Below are 6,968 nucleotides of genomic sequence, written 5' to 3' on the forward strand. Positions count from 1 at the left end.
ATAACAGGAAGATATACTTGATTTCCACACATGTTCGAAATCTAAACGAATATTCCAGAGTAATTGGCCTAGCCTGTACCAGGCTCTGCGGATGGCTGGCAAAAATATTAGTAGCCAAATAGAGTGAATAGTATGCTAAGGGAGTCGGCTACGGCGAGAGTAATACGCCATATTGGACTCTCTCTCCGTAGCCGACTCCCTTAGCATACTATTCACTCTATTTGGCCAATTTCTACTATTTTCCTAGCCTCTACCAGGCTCCGCTGATCGCTGGGAAAATAGTAGAAATCGGCCAAATAGAGTGAATAGTATGCCAAGCGTACTCCGCAATGCAAGTTGGTCGCATATTGAACTTCTCTGTATAGCGGACTACCCTTAGCATACTATTTACTCTATTTGGCCGATTTCTACTATTTTTCCAGCCATTCGCGGGGCCTGGTAGAGGCTACAATTGGCCACGCATGGGGCTGAAATTGCGGATTTGTTTGGTCCATTGTAGGTCGCGCGTGTGACGACCCCCTCCATAACTCAGCCCCGGTGTGAATAGACCGGGATTACCCTTTCTTAGGCCAATTCTTTCGCCCCATTAGAGGAAGGGATTTGAAGGAAAAGTCAGGAAAAATACAGCAAGGCGCCAAGGAATGCGGTACCAGCTATAGACGGTATTCTCTTTGTTCGGGAAGACTTAAGAAGGGGAAGTAAATAAAAACACTTTAAGAACGCTTAAGATCACTAATTAGACGGATATATTATAGACCCAACGCAAAGAATCAGCCCCTCCCAAAATACACTGATTCTTGCTGATGATATCCCTATGTGACTAAGATAAAGATATGATAGAACATTCCAAACTTTGCACGGTTTTTCACTGTGGTGATCTTACTTATCTTAGGTGCAAATCTACAAACTCGTATCCCATCACAGAAAAGGTGCATATTTCTAGTACTTACTTAAGCCTGTATTTCGTACAGTATTTTTCGCAAATAATCTACTTTTCACACAACATTTTCCAAGGTATTACACGGTGGGCATGGTCATATACGTTGCTAGGTAACAACAGGTGTCCTTAGATGGCGCCTTCATAAGTACCAGATCAAGTTGATCTTTTAAAACACGTCTGCACGAAAACAGTGCCTTAAATTCCTTTCAAAACTAGTTGCCACAACCAATAAAACGTCATCTGTAAATAAACTGTGGAAGTACAATTTTAGAAAACTTACAATGTGTTATGCAGATAATAAAACAGACAACAAAAGAGAGGGGTCGTGAGAGAGAGAGAGAGAGAGAGAGAGAGAGAGAGAGAGAGAGAGAGGGACAGAAAGAGAAAGAGAGAGAGAGAGAGAGAGAGAGAGAGAGAGAGAGAGAGAGAGAGAGAGAGGGGGCAAGAGGCAAGAAGAAAATGAAGGGTTCGTTTGAATTTATTTTTTCCCGTGACAAAACAGTTGGAACGATGATCATTTTCTCTAAAAAGAGAATAAAAAGAAAATAAAAAAAAGTACAGTCAGTATTTAACGTTGTTTTAGGTAAACCAGGTGTGTTTTATCTTACGCTGTTGTTGTACGATTTCAGCACCGATGTCTCGTGTCTTTCCGGACTCGGTCTGTTAAAACGACTACCGAGGCCACTGCCTTGGCCATCATCAGACAAGCCATTACAACATAATTACACCCAATTATGCATCGTAAAAACCCGTCCCAACCAGCTGTCTATCACTTCTTCCCTCCAAGCGCTAGCGTTCTTGGGATGTCTGTCGTTTTTTTGTTGAGATTTTAAAGAGATGAATAGAAATGGGCGATTGTTTGAAAAGCGTTCTTCCGTCGCCTCGGAGCATTTCCAGATCCGAAGGTTGGGTTTTGTGCGGGTTTGTGTAATTGGCGAGTTTTGGATGGGCGTTTTTTAACGACTAGAGTGGCGCCAAAGCGATTAGATCAAACACTAACCACAAGGATGGGCCTCAAACTGGTTCTTAGACACTCCTCTTCGGAAGAAGGTGACAAAGCAAGGTTGATTTGAAGATTTGGAGCACTAAATTGTCTTCTAGGTTCAAACATGAAAACAAACCACTGTAGACGATTTTCTTAAAAGTAAATGAACACCCAATACTGAGCAATGGGCCATTGTGTCTTTATTTTATTGCGTTAGAGATACAAACGTTCCATGTTTTGTTAAAATGTTTCAACTTCTCTTGTAAGAGACGAATGTTTTGTTGTCACTCTGCGATGTAAACACTTTAAATGCCACGTGAAAGTGACAAACATTTGTGGCTTTTTATTAAGATACGTCCATCAAGATGTGAAGTGTTTTTCTTGTTCCACAAATTGTTGTGACACCCAATAAACAACGCTAGATTCTATCAGTCTTAAATTTCTCCAAAGCTTTCCTCAATACATGAACCATGTTTGAGCGACGATAATTGGTCAAAACTCAGAGATAATACCGCCATTGTTTTCATAATTATGTAAAAGATATGAATACAGTCAAAATACGCATCCCGTGCCTTAAAAAAACTCATAGACATATACTTGTTGCGGCGAAAAATCTTGATGAAAAGGTGGATGCGAATGGACAGTTCTGAAATTCTAAATTTGCCCCCCTCCCCCCTTTTTAGCCCCCCTCCCCCCTCGGATCCCAAACGTCTGTTCATGTAGAGATAAGATCTACCTATAGTCAACGGTGATCTCCTTATCTGTGATCGACAATCCTACATCCGGTAGCTCCGATCATTGTCGGACCGTCACTCCATTGTTATGTTGACGGGCGGAGATCCTTCCCTGCCCGAGGGAGGGGGTATCAATCCCCCTTGTCTCCTGCTCCTTGAACTGTTATCATAACTCAATAGCGAGTGTTGTTGGGGCATTTACTAATAGGTCCTGCTTGAGTTGTCACCAAAGCCAGTTTACAAGCAGACCCATGCGTCTTTACAGACAATAGCTTAAAAGTACATTTCAAGTCTCTCCTAAAAGGAAGAAGAGTAAGAAGAGAGGATGGGAAAAGGGAGGGGGAAAGAGCCAGGGAAAATGCTAAAGTTTACTTTTAAATTCAGGTTAGATTATTAAAAGTTGTTAGAAGAAAATTAAAGCGGTTTAAATTTCGATCTTAAGTTAAGGCTGTTTTGATTGGAGATTTATGCAAACGTTATAATTATCTAATTGAGCATGAATATCGTATTGAGATTCATGAAAACAAGCTCTGTTTAATTTTTGATGTTATCACAATATCCTATCAGAACCAACGGGATCAATATACCCCCATTCCACTAGGACGGCGCTCTCGCCGCGCGCTCTCTTCGACCTGAAATTTAAAATCATCTAACAGAGCGCTCAACGAATTTCATAGATAAAAACGCATCTTTTTACCCTTTGAGTGTTTCGTTAATGTTTTCTTTTCAGTCGTCTAGTGGAATGTGGGCCTTAGGGCCATGTCACACTTGTGCGTATATGCGCAAGTCCGCATGAGTTGCGCATGAACATTATTTTGGTTTATGTAAAGTTTGCAAGTTGTTTTATATTTCGAACCACCGTTGTGCAGCTTAGTTATCCAAAGAAATGACTTCAGAAGTTCTTCGGCTGCAAACTTAACCTAAAACATGTTGATACGCAACTCATCCGCGCTTGTACATACGCACAAGTGTGACAGGGCCCTTATAGCATTGTCTGGGCACCACTAAAATAACTTCCACATGCCTAATTCTCCATGCACGCTCCTCCGATTTGAGGTCACAGCAACAAAACGACAATCGCGGCTATTATGAAAAACAAATAATACGTTTCGGTGCCATCAAAGAACTCCAACAGTCGTCCCAAACTCCACGGGACACCGCGGCTCACATTTGTATAAACCTCGACTCAATAGAGGTGATTCTACAGTACCCTACTTATTGATTCTACCATTGGCTGGTTCAATACACAAATGACTTTCTCATGAGCTCGGGTATTGTCGACTTTACAGGGTCTAAGCCCTCCATTTTTTTGTCAGCCGCGATTTGGCAATCCTCGCCCGAGGACAACTTCGGGTCGCGTCGGTGGATTTCGGAAGGGAAATCGGCGAGAACTTATTGGAAGAATCTTGAGCACATTTAAGATTTTGACGAATGCTTTGTAGATGGAATGTCATGACGTTGGTTCGGATATATGTGATCATAGAGTAAACACCCCCCCCCCCCCGCCACTTTTAGGTTTTATCTTTATGGTCATGTTGCGTGCACAAGACCACATGGAAGTTAATGTGGACAGACGGGTGCACCAAGGGAGGGTGCTGTGGTCAATCTAGGATTAGCCGTCTGCATGCGAGTCGAGATCGGTCGCGGTGTGTGTCAATCAAGGCAGCATTCAGACCACTATGTGCGATAGACAAGTACTGTAAATGCAGACATGTTCGCGGTGGTTTTATGTTTTCGCGGCGACCGTTTGACCGCGAACTTAAAACCACCGCGAACATTTTTCCAATACTGTAGCAGTATGTGACTATAGCGCTGTCTTAAACTTAAAACGGCCGCGAACACTCCATTTTCGCCTTAGCGCGAAATAAAAAACCACGCGAACATAAATGCATTTACAGTATCAATGTTTCATACTACTAGTACTGCTGCTATGACGACGACAGCCAATACTGCCACTGAATCTAAATTTAGTACTACAGCTACTACTACGACTGCTACTGCTACTACTACTACTACTACTACTACTACTACTACTACTACTTCTACTACTACTACTTCTACTACTACTACTACTACTTCTACTACTTCTACTACTACTACTACTACTGTAACTACTACAGCTACTGATACTATTATAGTTACACCTACTGTAACTACTGTAACTACTGTTGCTAATACTACCATCACTGCTGCTACTACTGCTACAACTATCACTACTACTGATGCTACAGATACTATCACTTCTACTACTACGGCTACTACAGGTACTACTGCTACTATTTCTATTACTACTATCACTACAATAACTACTATAAGTGTCTACAATGCACATTGCTTTCCTAGTTCATTAACAAAAATGCATGTTTTACTTGAAACAAAGTTATAGCCAAATCAAAAGTGCAGAGTTTTGTCTTAATATTATAACAGACCCGTTTTCATTCCTTTTAGTAAGTTTTACGCTGCTCTGAAATATGATATGTATTTATGGGTGGTCGTTTTTCAAGGTGGTGTAAGGTATAATGTAGGAAACTTTGCAACCAGGGATGTGCTGTGTATTATATAGATAAGAGGATGAAAGCTGAACAACACGAAAAGCGCGCTCTAGGTCGGTAAAGACAAGGCACTCCTCAGCAAGGCTATAATAACCAAAATAAGATAGGAATTCCAAATGTGACAATAGCCGGTCTCTTACGGCATTTGGCACTCTTCCGGACACCATATAGTCCCTGAATGGCGCCCGCCCTTTAGTGAAGATGTTATCTTCTGAGGAAACGCCACGGAAAGCTATAGCGTCCTGTCTTTTCTCACCGGTTGATCCCACCGATTAGCGGGCAGCCTCCCCCAAGACTTAGGGGTTACTTCTGCTCCATTAGGGGAGGCTTAAAATGGCGACCTTTGATCCATCGAGTGGTGCGCATGCGCCATGACGTTCCCCTAACGATCGCATCGCAACGAAGGAGCTAAGAGATTGATACCATCTTATACACGAAGATGCATTATATCTTATTTCAAGTCAGATGAAAATTTGTTCCTTATAGCAAAGATGATATTGTATTTTAAGGCCCTGTAAAGAGTTCCGTGTTGTCGTTGTAGCGTGGTTCTTGTAATCGGTTCTTGTTGTTCTGTTGCGATGCAGCGCATGCGCATGAAGCAGGCTATGTGCCCCCCATGATGAAGACATGATTGGGCGCCAGGGGAGATGATCTGGGATAAGTCGCTCGCAGTTTCACAAACAAATGTCAGACGAGAGCGTCGGTAACAGGCCGATCATTGTTGTCTATACACGGGAAGACTGGAAGTAGTCTCTACCAGACTAACCGCGCCGGCTATAGGGAGAACATTTGCCGGGGGACTTTGGCCAAGGAGGGTAACATTCGCAGCCGCAGTTATATTGGACCCTCTCTCCGTAGCCGACTCCCTTCATACAAGTGACTCTATTTGGCCAACTTCTACCATTTTCCCAGCGACCCGCGGAGGCTGGTAGAGCCTAGGATGGAAAGGGTGGGGGTATACAGTACTGTAGGCCTCCTTCTAGTAGCACTGTAAGCATCATCTGACAGTTCAGGGAAAGACAGAAGGAAACCAGAAAGAAAAATCAAGAAAGCAAAGAAAGAAAAAAAGAGAGAAAGACCCCAAAGAGGATGACAGGGAAAGAAAGAGATGAAACATAAAACAACGACAGAAAACGACTGCGAGAAAAAGAATCTGTGAATATTGGAAAAGGGCAAGAAGTTGAACGAACAACAAAGGGAAGAAAACGCAGAAAGTATATATCTATTCTATAAACAATGAAACAAACATCAGGTGTTTCATGTAGCTAACATCATTGTCAGTCGTCTTTTTCCGTAAACTTATCAATATGAAATCTTTTCTCGATTTTTTAAAATCTTGTCTATCTAAAGCTCACATAATGTTGTGACCTCCAGACGCCCTTCATCTTATCTTTTTTTGCATACAAATCATATCAGTGGAGAAATGTCTAATAGAATCGATTGTCATACTATTTTATCTCATGATAAACCACTTGGAATCGATGCACAGTACAAAAGTTACACAAGCAACTGGATAGGTTTTGTTAACGGTCAGACGTTTCAGATATCGTCAACTACCTTTCGGCAGTGATTGAGTAAAATATGATCCAAGTCAAACACGTATTTAACCGTAATAGAGTTAACTAAGAGCTGTTATGTGCAGATTTTAAAGATATGAAAGAACAGCGTCAATCTTAGAATTGCTTGGCACTGGATTATTATTTTGATAACTGTATGCAGGGATCTATAAATATCATATAGTCGGGTCAGTGACCCAC

Source organism: Branchiostoma lanceolatum, chromosome 12 (assembly GCF_035083965.1).
Source record: "Branchiostoma lanceolatum isolate klBraLanc5 chromosome 12, klBraLanc5.hap2, whole genome shotgun sequence".
Classification (NCBI taxonomy): Eukaryota; Metazoa; Chordata; class Leptocardii; order Amphioxiformes; family Branchiostomatidae; genus Branchiostoma; species Branchiostoma lanceolatum.